Source organism: Dermacentor andersoni, chromosome 10 (genome assembly GCF_023375885.2).
Source record: "Dermacentor andersoni chromosome 10, qqDerAnde1_hic_scaffold, whole genome shotgun sequence".
Lineage (NCBI taxonomy): Eukaryota > Metazoa > Arthropoda > Arachnida > Ixodida > Ixodidae > Dermacentor > Dermacentor andersoni.
The window spans coordinates 72,697,732-72,718,286 of NC_092823.1; the positions used below are offsets into that span (position 1 = coordinate 72,697,732).

The 20,555-nt window shown below is 48.5% G+C and overlaps 1 long non-coding RNA gene across 1 annotated transcript in view; it reads right to left on the reverse strand.

Annotated features, from left to right (window-relative positions):
• Positions 1-2,288: 2,288 nt before the first annotated feature.
• Positions 2,289-20,555, reverse strand: part of LOC129380683 (uncharacterized) — a 48,671-nt gene continuing 30,404 nt past the window's right edge. Inside the window, exons 2-3 of the long non-coding RNA XR_008608879.1 lie at positions 2,599-2,707; positions 2,289-2,388 (exon numbers count right to left, since the gene is read on the reverse strand). This is a non-coding gene — a long non-coding RNA (uncharacterized lncRNA). The remainder of the gene's footprint in view (positions 2,389-2,598; positions 2,708-20,555) is intronic.

Consider the following 20,555-nt stretch of genomic DNA (forward strand, 5'->3'; position numbering starts at 1 on the left):
AAATATTGGATCACATTTTTCTTGCATCATAATATATCACAGGTAACGGCATGCATCGCTTAAGAAAACTGTTGTACACGGCACAAGTACACAGTAATAACAACTGGCTTAAACTGCACCAGAAACAAATGAGCAGGTGCTTAAATCACACGCCAACCGAATATTTATCACAGCGAAATGTATAGGTACATCACTATATGTGAAAGGAACATGCTGTTGTGGCGCTCTGAAACTGAAAGAGCCATAGCACCATATGATATTCATTAAGACAAACTGCATAAATATTACACACAAATTGCACCACAAGGGCTAAATTACAATGTAGCACAACCTGAAAGTTACTGAATGACAACAAAATGTTTAATAATGAGAAAGATGTGCAAGAAAAGAGACATTCCAGCTCAGCAGGTAGTGACACAAACAAATATGCAACAAACAAAAAATAAACATTACAAATGAAAAGAAGGAGCATAGGCAAGGAATTTTCATAACGTTTTTTCTTTTTTGCTGTGTATAGTGACAGGTTGCTTTCGACATTATAGTAAGGCCTGAAAATTTCACCATTCGATGAGAAGGATTAAATTGTAGAACACTTGCAGTGTGGCGTCGTGCTTAAATTGACATGACAATAACTAGGCACCTCAAAATTGCAGCGCCGCAGTCGGAATGCCCGCACACACCAGGCCTACAGGCACTTTTGCAGGCGAGCCTGATGGTGTGCACGCTCTTATGGCTGAAGTAAACCTTGAAGAAAAAAATCATGCTGCAACGGCTATGCTACTTATGGTTGCATTAAAGGGTGAGTTCAGCAATTATTTATTTGCAAACTAGCAATACTTGCCCTTCATATCATTATTACATCAGCAAATTTTAAGATAAGTTACAAATTCCTTGCCTATGCTACCTTTGCATCCTTTAATTATGTGGGGCCTGAGAGGGGGGAGGGGCTTGGCTGCCACCATGCCGCAGTGCAGCCAGCAGCAGCTGAAGCAGGCGCTCGTTGGTCTCGTGCGACCGACGCGCCACTTCGAGGCGTTGCCGCTGCACTTCGAGGCGCTGCGACTGCACTTCCCGCATTCCCGCCACCTCCTCCCCGAGGTGCCGCAGGCTCTCCATGTGGGCCTCGTGGTGCTGCCGCAGGCTCTGCAGGTGGGCCTCGTGGTGCTGTTAGCAAAGATGTGTAATTAGTTTAATTACAGAAGCTCAGTAACAAGGCCTTCGTGTGTTGCATCCATCCCCATTTGCAGTCTATTGTCTTGTCATTGTATATTCAAACACTGGAAATATCTTTCTGGCCCATCAAACTTGTGCCGTCGCATTCCATTAAGATGTGTTACATTGCTATACCTGCTTCCTTGAATTCAACGCCACTTTTTTCTTTTTGCCACATAATTGCGTAGATATTCACACATGTTATATCACGCGAATGTGTACAAGATATCACCACAGGACTACACGTATACATTATGCTTGTTCACTGATTAATATAATTTTTAGAGAGGTCATATGCTCATCAATTTCATACGCAGAAATATATACATCTGTGGCCTTACACATACCTGCCGGTTTGGCGGAAGCGGGTGTCCTCTTGAACTCTGGCTTCCTCCAACTGGCTCTGGCGAACGTATGCGGCAGTAGCTGTCATCACAGCACCATCAAGTTCCTGCTGCCTGGGCTGTCTACGGGGTGCCCGTGGCTCTCGAGGGGTAGGCTGCGGCACCTGGGGGGTAGACTGCGGCACCTGCGGGGTAGGCTGCGGCACCTGCGGGGTTGGCTGCGGCACCTGCGGGGTTGGCTGCGGCACTTGCGGGGTTGGCTGAGGCACCTGCGCGGTTGGCGGAGGCACCTGCGTGGTAGGCCGCGGCACATGGGTGGTAGGCCGCAGCACCTGGGGCGTAGCCGGTGGCTCTTCATGCAAGGCAAAAGCAAAGACTGCTCATTCACTGTTATCCGACCTACATAGATTGATTGTCCTAACCAGTCACTTTGAAATGTCATTATAGCTGCATAGCTACAATAATGATACAGAAAACAGGTAGTTAGAGCAAAAGATGCCACAGAAAGTTGCTGTAGCAGTAACCCTTAAGAAGCACAAGGAATCTCTATTACAACATCATGTCATTTGTAGTCTTGCATTTCTCCTCCATGAATAAGAGCTGGATGTTAGACACAAATGTAATAGCAGCACAGTGACGTACTTTACTTCATAGCAAGATCATACAGCAACTGCAAACAACAATGCTATTACAAAAGCTAGGTCACTGCCTTACGTGTAAGGCCACTTGGCCCAGCCACAGCTGCAGGGCCCGACACCACGAAAGCAGTTGTCGCTGGTGGATGTCCGCGGGAACCGCTGGGCCCTGCAGCTTCCTCCGAACTTGCCTCGTCCTGCAATCAGAGTAGTGTTCAGACATTGCGAGCAGTGTGTGCAATGCGCATCATTTACACAAGTTGCTGCTCGAGTACATAACCTATATTGTCACTTGCACAAAAAAGGGCTTAAACATTTTGCAATATTGTGTTACAATGTAATGCTGAAAATTTGTGAGGTCGCAGCAGGTCACACAAACAACACTTTTTTAAATCCAATATACGCACCTCGCTATCGGGGAAGTACTCAGGGGGGGAAACAAGGACCCCTCCTGTCCTCATAAGGACGTCGAGGACGCGGCCGTCCACGCCACCCACTTTGCCACCTCCAGTAGCCCTGCAAACACGGGAACAACGACAACGTGAAACTACGTTACTGTCAGCATCATTAGAAGCTCAACTCTTCTCGCTTGCGGCCCTGGCCGCTTCTTTTTTCGCTTTATGGGCCATCTTGGCCCAATGGTTGCGCCAACGGCTGGTGGCCTTTACGGCTGGCCCCTGTGCGTTAAGCACCGCCGCCACCTCCTCCCACAGTTCGTTTTTTCGAGCAGCAGTCATACGTGGCGAGAACTCTGTAGAAGCTCTCGCCAGGTATGGGTGCTGCTCGATGAACTGCACGAGAATAGCCGCCTGCTCTTTTGACACCCGCGGCCCTTTTGCTGCCATTTTCTCTTTGTCAATTTGGGAATTTCAGCCGGCCCGCAGCACAGTAAGAAATTTAGAGGCAAACATTCTGTCTAAGCTAAGCGCCTGCATAAAGTGCTCACTACGACTTATTTCTGCCTTTTTATACCACTAATGTCAAAAAAGGTGAAGTCACTACTCAGATTTATTGTTGTAGCAGCTTCTTTCTGGGAGCGTATCAGTGCAGGAAGTATTACCGATGCAGCGATAACTTTGACGAAGCTACCGTTATGTCATGGCGGTGCCCTATGGAAAATGCCTTGACAGTTCTCGATCCACCATGTTGCAAAGTTTGTGGGAGATACGTGTTTCTCCTCCGTACTCTTGGGGACAAAGGAACGACAACACAGTAGTGCTAACAGTCACAAGGGCATTTATTGCACCTTTCATAGATCCATGCCTGCTAGCCGAGTGGCTATCCACAAAACATGCCGATGGGCGCGCGACAAATCTAGAAGTCCGACTCACCGCGAGCGAGCGAATATGTTCGCCCCATGCTGGATCCCAACGCCTGGTCGTTCGCGTGTTCGGTCACGCCAACGGAGGCGCGCTCGAAGGCCGCCACGCGAGGCGGTCTCGCAGAAGCATGGGTCGCCGCGCGCGCGTGGGACGTCCACGCCGTGCGCCGGACCCGCCGGGAAAAAGACAGCCCCTTCTCCCTCGGCGCCCGAGTAACCCCGCCGCGGTGCGACGGTCGCGCCATCTCTCGCACCGCGCTTGTACCACTCCGAGCGCCGCGGGCGCCAGGCCACGCGAGCCGTGCGGGAAAACAGCATATCAGGGGATGCGCTATGCGGGAAAACATCAGGGGAGGCGCGAGGGTCGCGCATCCCCACATCCCCCCAACCTTAAATCACTTATTCCGGCGAAACATGTGACACGGTCTAACATCAACACGTGCTTCGCGAACAAGGTGGTACATGCAACAGTGGCCGCGCCGGGGAAATGTCCACACGCTGTCCATAACATGCGAGCCGACTGTCCTTGGGGTACACCGCTGGCGTCCGCCGGTCACCACAGCAGCTTTGCGACTCGACGGCACGATCCCAGGCCAGGACTCCGGAGACGACGACGCAGTAGTCGGTACGAGCAAGCGTCGCTCGCGCCGACGCGCCCTGCTGGCAAGAGCCGCCGTAGCTGTCGGTGACCGCTGGCTCCTTTGTCCGCCGCCGAGGGTTGTGAGCTGGATGCAGGAGGCCGCCGAAGTCGCTGCGCCGAACTGGCCACAGCATCACCATCGCCCGGGGTGACACGATCGTAGTCCGGGGCAGCCGCGCAGACGATGTGCAGGTGACAGCCAGCCAGGGGTGACTCCAATCACGCTGCGTACACTCAAAACACTCGGCAAACACTAAAGTAGTGCAAGGGAGAGGAATTCTGCATGCGCATCGCCCACGTGGTACGATGTTCAACTCGGCTAGCAAAAGATCGGGCAGCTACTCAGATGCTAAGTTCACGTGAACGAAGCTCGCTTTCTTGAGTCGAACGAGTAATTTCAATTCGTGCGAGGCTAACTAGAATGAGGGAAGCAACTTGCAACACCTCAACGCCACGGTCCACCAGGTTGTGTCCCTCCACGTGCGACAGGCAGCTTCGTAAAGCCTTAGACCTAAAGCGTCGCTACCCTTACAACAACCGGCATCCAAAAACAACACTCAAAATGAGCGCAAAACAGGCAGCCGCGAGAAGACGTTAGCTCTGTGAGGTGGTCCTACTCCGCTCGGTGCACACAGCATCCGAGTTGACGGCGCCCACCGTCCCAGACGGTGTCGGAGCGCCCGGTGCCAGGCCGCAATACCAGTCAGCCCGTCGTGGCACCCGTGGCCCGCGGCCACCCGGCTCCCAGAGCCGCGACTTCATCCGAGTCAAAGAGATAGTAGAAGCTATTTACATAAGAAATTCGGACCACCCACGAGGCTTCCGTACTCACTCGCTTCAGGCTTGCCACTGCTCCGCGGGCACTCAGCCTCGCTCTCCCAGGATGAAGACCACGTGGCTCTCGTACCGACGAATGTCATCAAAAAAAAAACACTTGCGAAAAGGCTTAGCATGTTGACATGTTCAAACACACTACAGCCACCGCCGCCTCGCTCAAGAAAGCACGCCGCCGACGCTAGCGATCAAAATCCACGCTAGCCCTACGCTTCGGTTCGAACAACGGTCTCGAACGAAGCAACACTTAAAATTATCGTCCTATGCCCCAAGAGGTCCACGTTGGGCAGCCAGATGTGGGAGATACGTGTTTCTCCTCCGTACTCTTGGGGACAAAGGAACGACAACACAGTTGTGCTAACAGTCACAAGGGCATTTATTGCACCTTTCATAGATCCATGCCTGCTAGCCGAGTGGCTATCCACAAAACATGCCGATGGGCGCGCGACAAATCTAGAAGTCCGACTCACCGCGAGCGAGCGAATATGTTCGCCCCATGCTGGATCCCAACGCCTGGTCGTTCGCGTGTTCGGTCACGCCAACGGAGGCGCGCTCGAAGGCCGCCACGCGAGGCGGTCTCGCAGAAGCATGGGTCGCCGCGCGCGCGTGGGACGTCCACGCCGTGCGCCCGACCCGCCGGGAAAAAGACAGCCCCTTGTCCCTCGGCGCCCGAGTAACCCCGCCGCGGTGCGACGGTCGCGCCATCTCTCGCACCGCGCATGTACCACTCCGAGCGCCGCGGGCGCCAGGCCACGCGAGCCGTGCGGGAAAACAGCATATCAGGGGATGCGCTATGCGGGAAAACATCAGGGGAGGCGCGAGGGTCGCGCATCCCCACAAGTTTGACCTCGGGGGCTACGGATAATTCTTCTTGGCCCTTCCTAAAAAAGAAATTATCACACGTCAGACATGCAGCGAAAACCACACGACAATGCAAGCAGTACACGAGCAATAGTTACTCACCTCAATCCTGATCTGACGGGGGCGGGGCCGCAATTACGGACACGCAAGGGACTGTCAGCTGTTCAGACGGACACGCTAGAGGCTGTCAGCTGTTCACAGGTAAACAAAGGCTGCCATTTTGCGTGCGCTCAACGGCATGGATTGGATGCACATCCGACTACTATGTGGCTACGGCTTTAAAAATAGAGCACTTGCGTTTGCATTTCTTTGGACTGCGGCAGCTTTTGCGTTGTAATGTAACAAAATGAATTTGCTTTGCGCAGCATGGAAGTCCGCTTTTATTAAGTGCCGTTTTACAAAACAAATTTGCCATACAGTCCCGGAAAAAGAGAAGAGAATACGAAAGAAACATCCGGCCAATGAAGGGAGCTTCTGATTGGACGATCCAAGAAAACGTCGTGCCTACGTATACAGAATTTCCAAAATCGGTGACGTCACGCGAAAAGGTGTTGGCATGAAAAAAGGCATTCCTACAAAATCGCACCCCTAGTGTATGTTAAAATGACTATGGGCATTTGTACACCGGCGAAGAAATAAATCGTTTTGAACTTGGGCGGTCATGAATCTAGTCTAACGTCGCAGTTTTTACGTAGCGAAAATGGCTACGAAAGTGGGGCGGTCCCGGAGATAGGCGCTTTAAAGCGCCAGCTGTAGCGACAGCACCAGGAAGTGGCACGCGGCGCACGCGCCAAGCACTTCAGAGCTTACTGGCTGTCGAATGAGAGGAGTATGCGCGCGCTCGTTGGTTAGAGTACCGGGCTCCACGGCCGACGTTTGATTCCACCCCATCGGTCACACATTATTTTCTTTTAATTAAAGCGTGGCGAAAGAAGAACCAACCTGCCACAAAGTGACAGGAATGAGGTTGTAACGCATCGAAATAAATGTTTGGAATGTTCATATGCGAGTCCCAATTATTGTATACTGGACTCAACTGCTACACAACAAAAGAACAACTAGAAAAATCAACACAAATTACCCAATAAATTGTTTATATAGAACACTCAACGGTAATATTGTTTTGCAAGGGTTGAGTGAACTCAATTGCTCTTGAAAACTTGTTGAAGTCCGTTGTTTCAACAGTTGCCCAAAGATATCTCAATGGTTAATCAACAATCATTTTTGTACTGGAAGAGCGCGGGTTATGGCGTAGCGGGTCGCGTAGTCAGCCGCGACTACAACCCACTTGTTTTGTGATGTAGATTCCAGAAATGGGCCGAGAAGGTCTAAGCCAACACGATGGTAGGGCTCGGCAGCGATGTCGAGCGGCTGCAGGTAACCAGAGGGTAGCTGGGAAGGCTTCTTGCGTCGTTGGCAAACTTGACAAGCGGCGACGTAACCTCGTACGGAACGGGCAAGGCCCGGCCAGAAAAAACGGCGACGTACACGGGCATAGGTTCGAGATACGCCGAGGTGTCCTGCCGTTGGTGCGTCGTGAAGCTCTTCTAGAACGGTTGAGCGGAGGTGTTTAGGTATGACAAGAAGGAACTCAGAGCCGTTCGAATGAAGGTTGCGACGGTACGAAGTACCGTCGTCGAGGACGAAGAGGCGTAGAGTGGAATCGGCCGGAAAGTGTTCAAAACAGTCGATGAGTGCTCTGATGTAGGCGTCACGAAGTTGCTCGTCGGCGAAATGAAACAGCTGGGATACAGAGAATACGCAACCAGCACTGGTAATATCGGAGGAGTCAGTATCGCCAACAGGGTAACGCGACAAGCTTTCAGCGTCTTAGTGCAGGCGGCCAGACTTGTAGCCCACGGAATATGAAAATTCTTGTAGCCTCAAAGCCTATCGACCAAGCCGGCCTGTAGGATCTTTTAACGATGGGAGCCAGCAGAGAGGGTGATGGTCAGTGACTACGGAAAAAGGGCGACCGTAAAGGTAAGGACGGAACATCGCAACCGCCCAGACAACAGCAAGGCACTCTCGTTCCGTAATGGAATAGTTGCGCTCCGATAGTGCTAGGAGGCGGCTTGCATAAGCAATAACGCGATCCTTGTCCCGCTGACGCTGAGCTAAGACGGTACCTACGCCATGACCGCTGGCATCTGTACGCAATTCTGTAGGCACATCAGGGTCGAAGTGGGCGAGAATGGGTGGTGAGGTTAGAAGAGTGACGAGACTAGAGAAGGCGGCGGCTTCTGAAGTGCCCCAGGAGAATTGTACACTTTCTTCAAAAGATTAGTGAGGGGTCTAGCAATTGTCGCAAAATCTGGAACGATACGACGAAAGTACGAGCATAGTCCTACAAAACATCGGGCGTCTGCAGCTGTCTTCGGTACCGGAAAATGTCGGACAGCGCGGGTTTTGTCGGGATCAGGCTTTACTCCGGAAGCGTCAACGAGATGGCCAAGAAGAGTAAGTTGACGGTGGCCCAAACTACATTTGGATGAGTTAAGTTGCAGCTTCGCCTTGTGAAATACATCAAGTATAGATGTTAGATGCTCATGGTGAGTGTCGAACGTTCGCGAGAAGACAATGACGCCGTCAAAGTAGCAGAAGCGTGTGGACCATTTGAAACCTTGGAACAAGGAGTCCATCATACGCTCAAAGGTGGCAGGGTTGTTGCATAATCCAAGTGACATTACTTAACATCGATATAGACCATCAGGTGTGATGAACGCGGTTTTTTCTCTGTCCATATCCTCAACCGCAATCTGCCAGTATCCAGAACGCAGATCAGTAGACGAGAAATAGCTGGAACCGTGCAGGCAGTCAAGTGCATCGTCTATACGTGGGAGCGGGTAGACATCCTTCTTAGTAATGTTGTTCAGATGACGGTAGTCTACACAGAAGCGCCATGTGCCATCCTTCTTAACCAACACCACAGGTGACGCCCAGCACTTGAAGAAGGCTCAATGATGTATTTCTGTAGCATTTTGTTCACTTCACTTTGAATTACTTGGGGTTCCGAAGCAGAAACTCTATACGGTCGTCGGTGAATAGGCGTAGCATCGCCAGTAAGAATCCGATGCTTGACCGCTAGCGTCCGGCTTAAAGGGCGATCGTCGAAGCCGAAAATATCTCGGTAGGACGATAACAATTGGCAAAGGTATTCAGCCTGCGCAGAGGACAGGCCCGTCGCAACCATTTTCTGTATCTTGGGATCGGCGGCCGAGGCTGGCACGATGGGCCTGTTAAGCCCGCAAGAAGCATCTGTTGACAACGGTGCCGCGTGATGGTCGCCGAGACAACGTTGGCAATGCAAATACCTTGCGGTAGGTTTTGCTTTGCCAATCCAAAGTTACAAACAGGCGTTCGAGTGTGGTTCGCAGTAATAGTCAGTATACTGTGAGGCGCGGTGACGTCATACAGAAGTGGAATGTCGGGCAGAGGAGTGACGAGGTACTCGCCATTAGGGACTGGTGGGGAAGAAAAGAGTTCAAAATAGGCTATTGATTTTGGCGGCAGGCGAAAAAAGCCGGTGGGGCGTTAGCGGCACTGGGGTGCTTCAGAAGGTTCTACGAGAATCGGCAACTCAAGGCGAAGGGCGAACTCAAGGCGAGCAGTCAATAAGGGCAGAATGCGCGGAGAGAAAGTCGGGGCCGAGAATTAGGTCGTGGGGGCAATGAGCAATCACGGTGAAGATGACAGGGGTGTGGCGGCCGGCAATGCTGACTCGTGCCGTACACATGCCGATGATAGGCACAGTACCGCTATCCGCAACGCGCACGACGCGTGCCAACGCTGGGGTGAAGAGCTTTTTGAGTCGTTGTCAGAAGGCAGCACTCATAATAGAAATATGTCCGCCTGTACCGATGAGTGCAGTGACAGGATAGCCGTCAACGTTAACGTCAAGAAGGTTTTGGTTCGATGGTAACGTGAGCAGAGGATTTGGGGGCATGGTCGACAACGCAGCTTCACCTCCAGCAGCTGCAGTGCCTAGTTTTCCGGCTGGGTCCGGGACGCGATAGGCGGCGAAGAGAAGCGGCGGGGTTGGGGCGAACGAGACTGATGGCGGCGAGGTGATGGCGGCTGTAGCGAAGGTTCGGGGCAGGGGCAGCAGCAACAGTGGGTTCATGGCGTTTGTCATATGGAACAGAAGGTCCAAAAGTGCGGGAAGAAGTGGCGGCGTATGTCCGAGAAGGTGGTATCCATCGGTTGCGGTAGAGACGAGCGACGTAGCCGATGCGACAGCAGTGGAAGCAGATCGGCCTGTCATCAGGGGTACGCCATTCGGACGGGTTGCGGGGAGATAAGGCAGAAAAGGACTGCCGGGGACGAGGAGGGCCCGTAGAAAACTGGGGAACGTTGAGTTCAAACGTTAAAAAAAAATTTAATTATGGGGTTTTACGTGCCAAAACCACTTTCTGATTATGAGGCACGCCGTAGTGGAAGACTCCGGAAATTTCGACCACCTGGGCTTCTTTAACGTGCACCTAAATCTAAGTACACGGGTGTTTTCGCATTTCGCCCCCATCGAAATGCGGCCGCCGTGGCTGGGATTCGATCCCGCGACCTCGTGCTCAGCAGCCCAACACCATAGCCACTGAGCAACCACGGCGGGTGGTTCAAACGTTGTACACACGGAGTTCCGACCCACATTCTCAAATTCCTGTATGACTACGGCCTGAATCATTGCAAACGTGGTTGCTGGCGGATTGGGAGGCGTCGCGGCGAAAGCTGGCGAACAGGCGGCCTCGAGCTCGCGGCGAACAATACGGGTGACGTCGTCACAGGTGGTAGCCTGACGTGGTCGACCCTCACATGTCGACATAGCCGCAGTGTTGGGTAGCCGCGTGATATGGTGTGTGATACGGCGGCTCTTAGCCTGTTCAAGGCGACGGCATTCCTTAATGATGGCGTCGATTGTCGAGACGTTGCCGAAAACAAGCAAATTGAAAGCGTCGTCGGCGATGCCTTTTAGGACATGTGAAACTTTATCTGCTTCGGACATAGCGTCATCAGCTTTTCGGCATAGAGCCAATACATCGAGCATGTATGAAACGTACGGCTCTGTAGATGTCTGCACACGAGACGCAAGAGCCTTTCTCGCGAAAGCCTTGCGCCCAATGGGGTCGCCGAACAGTTCCCTGAGCTTTTCTTTGAAATTGTCCTAACTGGTCATCTTATCGGCATGCGGCTGGTGCCACACGCGTGGGGTGCCGCCGAGATAAAAGATGACATTGGCGAGCATAATGGTTGGGTCCCACCTGGTATTAGCGCTCGCATGTTAATATAGCTTGATTCATTCGTCAACGTCCTGTCCCTCCAGGCCAGAGAACACACCAGGGTCGCGATGTTGGGAAACCGTGACGTCGGGAGCAGTCGGACAAGCCGAAGCCGTTTCAGAGGTGGCCTCGTCACCGGGAGGCCACCTCTGAACTTCAATCTCAGAGGTATCGCTAGCGTGTGGCCCCGCAACCACGATTCCGACCTCGGCACCTGTCCAGATTTCAGGGCGCGCATTACGCAAGTCTTCGGTCACCATGTGCTGCGGAAGCTCCGCGCCGAAGAACACTTGCGCAGCCGTTCCCAGCAACCCGGTGAAAACATCACCAAGTACATGTAAGTCGTTGTGGACCTTTGCAAGCGTGTCGACCCATCGATGACTAAGTCTGAGTAGATCCGTCACCTAATGAAGGTCATAGAGGACGACGCATTCCAAATTCTCCTCTCGAAAAGCCCGCGGACCCTGGTCGAAGTCTCTGAAATTTCTCAAAGCTACGACGAACTCAGGAGGCAACGTCTACTCACTCGACGTTCTTCGATCCCCGATACTTCTATTGCATGTTTAGCCGCTGTGACTAACAACGACCATCTGCTCAGAGAAATCAAGGAATTTATACGCTCCAAAGAGGTGCGCCAGCTAACCCTGTTCACTGCCGTCCCAGGGCCTACGACGTCCTTGGCTCCTACGTTCCGCCAGATGCTCCAGGAACAAGCGTCCGAAGCTATTCAGCCCCCTCTTGCAGCGCCACAATTGCGTGTACATCTAAGCTACGCCCAGGTTGCAGCATGACCACCTCCATCGACTTTTTCAACGCCAGCGTTTGCTGCACCGCCACGTCCAATCCCTCCAGTGCACACCACCAGATCTCCAGCTAGCACGGGACCCTGGCCTACACCCGGCAATCGGCCTGTGTGCTTCTTCTGTGGAACGCCTGGTCGCGCGGCACGGCACTGTCGCAATCGCTTATGGCTCCAAGGTAATGACCAACTTGTCCGCCCCTACGTTTCGCCAGCTTCGTTCACACCTGAATTCACTCAACATCGGTTGCATTTCCTCGATCCCTCTATGCAACTGCGGCTGTTACCAGGTCTTCCGCGAAATGAGGAAATAGTCCTGTGCGACTTACTATGGGCGTCGCATTCACCAACGCTTATGCATTTCTGATTGGAATGGCTGATAGCGCCGAGTGCAATGCCTGCGGTGTCGAGGAAACCATAGAACATATACTGTGCTACTGCCCATCTTTTGAAAATGAAAGGCAAGACCTCTGCAGAGCTCTCAATCAACTAGATGGAAGGCCGTTCAGCTTAAAAAAGATCTTGGGACCATGGCCTCACATATCGCGGCTACAAAAGGCCACAAAAGTGCTGCTGCGATATTTGAAGGCGACCGGATTGAGTCAGCGTCTGTGATCCGGACTGAGTGACCGACTGATATCTCCAGTGGACTTTCTCTTCTTTTAATCTTTCCATCCCCCTTTCCCTTTCCCCAGCCTAGGGTAGCCAACCGGGCTCAGTCCTGGCTAACCTTCCTGCCTTTCATTTATCATTTTCTCTCTCTCTCTCTCTCTCGTCCTTGTCGCCCCCAAATGACTCCCATTTGCCGTCTACGAGCAACGTTATTCCTTCTGCTTGTGTTTGTCGCACGCCATTCCTCGTCTCCGCAAACCTATCCCCCACGCTGCGGCGTCCGGCCCCATCGGAGCAGGAAAACAAGCTACCGCAGTTCAAGAGGCGGGAACTGCGTTCCAGTGGAACCACACAAAGCCTCGCTCCCTTCCGACGAACGTAATCGAATAGTCTGTAGAAGCAGTCGCCACACTGGCATTAGCCGACACAGGCGACGCCGTTTCAGTACTTACGGCAGAACTTTGCCGCAAGGTTCAAAAAGCAATGACGCACTTGTCTGCGCTGTAACTCCGGAAAGCTAGTTCTGAGTGCATTACCCCAGTTGCCGCATGTACCGCCCGCATCGTCGCTCAAAGATAGACGTATACAGTCGAGTTCGACGTCCTCTCATCCTGTTAACACGACGTAATCTTGTGGTGCGGCTTCCTTTCCTATCATCAGGCCATCATTGATTGTTCTCGCGCCGAAATTGAATTTTCGTACTTGGGGCAACATGCTATCCATTTACGTTACATCGGATCAAACCAAGTGGGACCTTTTTTTGCCTTATGTTACGTACTTTTATAACACCGCTTCATAGGCTACAAAGGGATTTTCGCCATTCTTTCTCGTATATGGCAGTAAACCTACCTGTACGCACGACAGCATTCTCCCCTTCCTACCTGACCCATCAAAGCGCGCGCCTCAATCTCAAGCCTCCAAGTATGCCAAGGAATGCCGTCAGCTGGCCCATTCGTTCATGGCGGAAGAACAGTCTCAAAAATTACGTCGTGATGATGACCGACCTCCCTGCACCTACCAGCCGGACTCACTAGCCTGGCTGTGGATACCTTCAAGCAACTCTGGTCTATACTCTAAACTCCTCGCTCAATACCACGGTCCCTACCGCGTCGTACAACATACGACTCCAGTCAACTACGTGTTCTAGCCGCCAACGCCATCTACTCACATGGGTCCTCGCGGACACCAGACAGTGCGCGTCCAGAGGCTTACACCCTATTACGACCCGGTTTTCCTCGCTTCTCCTTGAGTCGCCAGGATGGCTCCTTCTTCTCCCGGGGGCAGTTGTAGCGAGGAAGATTGGCGCGCCCTATGGACGCACAATCATCGCCGGCCCGCTGATGAAGAGGGCATCGCGCGCTCTGTGTCTGACGCTCGACTGAGCCGGACGCGTTTCTGAGTGCCTATATATATATATATATATATATATATATATATATATATATATATATATATATATATATATATATATATATATATATATATATATATAAATATATATATATATATATATATATATATATATATATATATATATATATATATATATTGTGAGCATACTTCATGCGCGTCATGTTCTCACCTGACATACTCATCATCACCGTCTTGGGGACTGGTGGTGGGGCTCTCACTCGGATGAATAAAGAAGTGAATGGCAACCTAAACCTAACGAGAGAGAGTTGGCGCCTATGCCAGTGGCGCATTAACGAATGCCGAAAAGAACTACTTGATCACAGAACAGGAATGTCTCAGAGTAGTTTGAGCGACACAAAAATTTCGGCAATATCTTTATGGACGCCACATGACGGTCATAACCGACCACCACGCCCTATGCTGATTGTCGTCAATCAAAAATTTGTCTGGACGCCTTAGTCAGGGGTGGTCCGCTTGCAACAGTACGATTTCGACGTTGTCTGCAAGTCTGGGAAAAATATCAAGACGCAGGTGCCCTGTCTCGCTGCCCCCTGTTGCTATTATTTTCGAGTACATCTCTCCATCGCCCGCCCCATGATGATGTGGTTGAGGCACGTTATACTCCGACCGCGTTGCTCAACTCGAATTGTGTCAACGTTCTGATCGCTACTGCAACAGCATTATCCAACGCCTTTGCGATACTTCTTCTGCACCAAATGCCACAATATATAGACAACTGCGAGTATTTAAGCTCGTCAACGATGTACAGCACCGCTACATTCAAAGCTCCGACGGACACCGCTGGGTGCCTGTTCTATCAGGTTCGCTGCGTACACAAGTCCTTCAAGCCTTTCAGGACGACGTGCGCGTTTGTCATTTGAGTTTCCACAAAACATACCACCACGTTAGGAGCCGTTTCTTTTGGCCAGGCATGTCATCCTTTGTGGCCAAGTCTCCTATTCAATTAATCTTTGCTCACCAGTTTTCTTCGTACATATTGGAAGGTTGCCTGCGTGGTTCCTATATATACGATCGGGCATCTGGAATTAGTCTCTAATTACCGTCCTATATCCTTAATAAGAAATGTCTCTAAAACTCTTGAGCACATCCTATATACGAACCTAATGAATCATGCCAATCCCTTGTTAAATCCAAATTAGCATGGCTTCCGGCAGGGAACTTACTGTGTTACTCAAGCAACCGAGTTTGCTCCTGAGGTATGCGAATCTTTGGATCGTTGTAGCACCATTGACTGCATATACATTGATTTTAATAAGGCTTTTGACGTAGTCGGTCATGGTCGCTTAGTCCGCAAGTTGCATTCTTTAAATGTGAATGAGAATGGTTACTCTGTCACGTCAGCCGGTGACTTTAATATAGATGTGTTAGCAAACACTAACGAACAAAGAAACATGAAAATGCTTATTATATCAAATGGATGCGATAATGCAATCACACTACCGACCCGAATTACGAAAGACAATGAAACACTGCTAGACCTTTTTTTGTCAAATTTTGATAATACAGACATCACAGCAGGAGCTATATCATGTGGTCTTAGCGACCATCTTCCGATATTTGTTAGGGTATAGAAGCAGAATTTAGAAGGATGCAAAAGCCGACCACCCATTTTTTTTCAATCTATTACTCTGTCAAATTTAGACAGCTTCAGGACTGAACTACTTAAGTCAGATTTTACATGGGTAATGAAGATAAAAAGTGCCGACGAAGGGTATGGAAATTTTATCAACCAGTTCCTGCAGGTTTACAAGCGACATTTTCTAATAAAAACTTTTAAGCTAGGTAAAAAAATCCGCAAACCTTGAATAACTCCAGAACTGCGCCGAAAAATCAACGAGAAAAATATGCTTTACCATCAGTTTATTAAAACAAAAGATCCTGATACCTCAAAGCAATTTAAGGCGTGCCGAAATAAATTAAACAAGGAGGTTAAAAAAAGCAGATCTAGTTACATTTATTCTGAATTCCACAGTTGCCTAAAGAAAAGTGACCTCGTATGGAAAAAGTTGAACACTGTTTTTAAACGCACGAAACTTTCACCTGGAATCGAGAAGTTGTCAATAAATGACTGTGAAGTGTCTGGCTGTGCTCTTGCAGATTCCTTTAATGAGTATTTACTTCATTATTCTGATCAAGGTATACTTGTAGATTTTCTCAATTTTATGCCCGTTAGAAATAATTCATCTGCTTTTCTAAGCCCTGTAACAGAGGATCAAGTTACATCAGTTTTTTCTTCTTTAAATAATAGTTCAAGTTTCGATGCTGAAGGAATTCAGACACGTCCGGTGAAATATGTGTTGGATGTCTTATGTCCATATTTAACCCATATTTTTAACCTTTGCCTAACAAGTGCATGCTTTCCAAAGCGAATGCAAATCGCTAAAGTAACTATGCTCTTGAAGAAGGGTGATCGTAATGATATGAATAATTACCGACCCATCTCTGTCTTACCCATATTTTCCAAAGGCTTGGAGAAGCTTACCCATTATCAGCTTTGCTCGTTCTATGATTTAGACAAACTTATTTCAGATGCTCAATATGGATTTAGGAAGAACAAATCGACCGAATTAGCTTTGCTGGAACAGAAGGAATTTATTTTGTCTCAATTTGGACAAAAGAACTTTGTACTAGGTATTTATGTTGACTTTTCTAAAGCATTTGATTGTATTCATCACTTAACTTTGCTGAAGAAACTGGAAATTTATGGAATCCGAGGTCATTTTCTTGAACTCATTAAATCATATCTCAGTTTTCGACCGCAGTTCGTTCAAATCGAAACGTATCGTTCTGATTTAAAATCCATAGTGTTCCTCAGGGCAGCATTCTTGGTCCGCTTCTCTTTAACATTTACATCAATTATCCCACTAACCTCTCTACTAAACCTAAATATGTTTTGTATGCCGACGACGCTAGTATATTTCTATCTGCTCCAGACTGTCATATCTTACACAATGACGCGAATTCTCTCCTTACTAAGCTTAAAACGTGGTCAATAGTAAACCATCTGAACATAAACGTTAATAAGACGAAAGCTGTAATATTTAGACCTAAATCGAGGCAGCTAAATTCTCATGTAAGACTAAGTTATGGTGGCGCACCAATAGAAATAAAAAATAATATTAAAATTCTGGGTGTTACATTTTCTCAGAACATGCTATAGGATAGCCACATTGATGCTATTCTAAGTTAGCTCGAGCAGTCGGCATTATTTCCCATTACAGATCATATCTCCCGTATCAAGTAAAGATCCTGCTTTATAATTCCCTATTTTACTCTCATCTTAATTACTGTTTCTTCGTTTGGGGCATAACCACGTATACAAATTTGCAAAGGATCTTTATACTTCAAAAAAAGCTTATCAGAGTACTTTTGAATCTACCTCACAACAGTCACTCGCAAGGTCTTTTCTCCAACGCATGCATAATACCAATGTTCATTCTTTACAATTTAAGCTTGCACTTGCATTCCAGCGCGAACTAAAAAATTATCTTAAATATCTGCATAAGTTGTCATTACTGAAAAAGAGCACTGTGTTTTACACTACCCGTCATAAAGAGGAGTGGATTGTACCAATTCCTAGAACCAATTACACAATGGAAAAATTATCCTTCACACTTCGAACTCTATTAAACAACTGCAAAAAATCCGGGACTGACCTACTTAAAATATCTAAACGTGAATTACGACAGATTCACTGCACACATTCCTAGTAACTCCACCTGTATTCCTATAATGTGTGTACTTAATCCTGTGTTTATTGTGCAGGTTTATACCCTCTGCACTTATTGTATTGATTGTGGTTCGATTTTCTTTGTTTCTATTTCATTTATGAAATGATCCTGTTATTTTTGGCTCTGCTGAATTGCGAAGAGATTATATGCATACTTGTGTGTGTCTTTCACTGCTTTGCTGTTGTTGCCCTGTAGAACGGGAAAGCTGCCGTTTACGAGCAGCTTTTACCCAGAACCTCTCATCATCCCGATGTAAATAAAGATTATTATTATTGTTAATGTTGTTGAATGGATTGGGGAATACGTAACTTTAAGGTGTCGGTATTTCACAATAACCGGAGCCAAATCAAATGTAACTTCCGTCAAGTCAGGCGTCCCACAAGGGTCAGTCTTCGGATCGTTGCTTTTTCTTTTTTTGTTAATGACATACCAGAGAATATGAATTCCTACATGCGACTCTTCGCTGATGACTGTGTATTCTACAGAGAAGTGAAAAATTCCCAGGACTAACTTGCTTTGCAGGAAGACCTAAATTCATTGCACTGGTTATGGGAACAGGGGCAAATGAAGATATCTTTCCGAAAAACAGTGTACATATCTTTCACGAGGAAGAAAGTGTACCTAAATACGTCCGTAACATAAACGGGCACCTATTGGAAACTCTTCTCCAATATAAGTATTTAGGAGTTTACATCACCTCAAAGCTATGTTGGCATGTACATGTTATGTTGCTGGGAAAGCTTGCACAATGTTTGTTTTTTTTGCGCCGTAACACGAGACTTTTTCCGCAGGACTCTAGGGAATTACTATGTAAAACGCATATTAGGTCCACGCTGGAATATGCTTGTACTGTGTGAGACCCGCCGAAAAACTCCGAGAGACAAAAATTAGAAACAATCCAGAACCTTGCGACCAGCTATGTTACTGGGAAATATAGTAAATACATTAGTGTGTCTGGCATAAAACAGGAATTACAATGGGAATCCCTTGAAGTAAGAAGGAGAAAGCTAAGGCTTAATTTTTTTATAATATATATTACAACAGCATAGCTATGCCTAGGCAGACGCACATATTACATCCACGTTACAGATCCGAGCGGCTTCATCATGATTATAAAGTGCGCGAATTCATGTCAAAAACCGATATCTTCAAGATGTAGTTTTTTCCTTACGGTGTTCAAACATGGTATGCTTTATCTTCATTTCTTCTTAATATTACTGACAATGAAGTGTTTGCATTGTGATTGTGACTGCTCTTAATTGTACAGCCAAAACCCCTCGACTGTAATGCCACTGTGGCACTGTGGACAAATCAATAAATAAATAAATAAATAAAAATACCAATATAAATACATAAAAAATAAAAACAAAAACGTACGTCACTTCTTGCGTCCAGCGTCAACGGCGCAAACGGCATACTTCGCATCCTGCTGGGCTTTTATAACCCATCTCAGGTCCCGAGACACCCTTTGCCATCATTCGGTAGACCTGATAGGCCCTCTGCCCATGACGCTGGGAGGTCAGCGATGGATTGTGAAAGCTGTTGAACAGCTCCACGTTAGCCAGAGCCTCTACGCTCTAGTTCGGCCTTACACGTTGCTGCCTTCTTTCTGGATGCCCTTGTGCTGGATCATGGTGCACCTCGTGCACTGTTAAGTGACCGCGGCAAGACTTTCATGTCAGCAATGATCAAAGAAGTATTCGGAGCTTGTGGCACAGTTCATAAGACGACATCCACATATCACCCTCAAACAAATGGCATAACAGAGCGATTTCATCGCACACAACAGATATGATATCAGTTTTTTATCGGGCCAGATCATGAAAACTGGGACAAACTTTTACAGTTGTGACGTTTGCGCACAATAATGGTATCCAACGAACTACGGGGTACTTACCTTTCTACCTAGTTTACTGTCATTCACCGACATTCAACATTAACGCCGCTTTTTCTAATGCCCCAACTAACACGTCGACCAGTACACCCGAACAGTTCGTCTCAAGACTTCATTAATGCCGTGGACGTACTCGCTTCAGCACAGAAGTCAATCAGCTACATCGCAAGCAACGTTACGACATCTCTCGCTACGACATATCGTTTCGTCCTGCAGAGGAAGTAGTCCTTTGGACGCCCATTCGTACGCCCGGTATATGTGAGCAGTTGGAATCCCACTTCCTTCGAGCCTACATTATTATTGAAGAAGCATCCCCCGTGAACAATCGCGTTACTACAGTAGGCGTTTCTTCGGACCATCGCTATCGTGGTTTCGGGCCTCAAACAATTGGTTTGTCGCTTACCTCTGGGCAAAGTCGCGGCCTGTCCGGCCGCTTGCGGGCGCGGGGAAATTAGTGTGAGCATTATTCATGCGCTTGATATTCTCACCAGTACATACTCATAATCACCGTTTTGGGGCTTGGTGGTGGGGCTCTCACTCGAAAGAATAAAAAGATTGGCTGCATAAACCTTGTCCTATAATACACACACGCGCACACCCACATATAAATATATATATATATATATATATATATATATATATATATATATATATATATATACCATGGTCGAGACGACCCTTTCTTCCAAAAAGGAAAGAAGGCGTCGATGCGAAAACGAACACGAGCCGATGCTTGATGATGATGTTGTACGGCTGAAGATGAAGTCCGCATAAAGGCTTACAATAAATTCCCCCGTGGACGGAAGCGGCCAACCTGGCCGCACATTAGACAGTGGAACGGAGGTGAAAGGGCTTCACGCGGGAAACGTGCACGATCTCTGTTCCGCGGCAGCGTTGGTCCGTTGGGGCACCAACAGCTGTAACGCGATAGTTCACCGGCGAGGTCTGCTCTATGACTTTGTAGG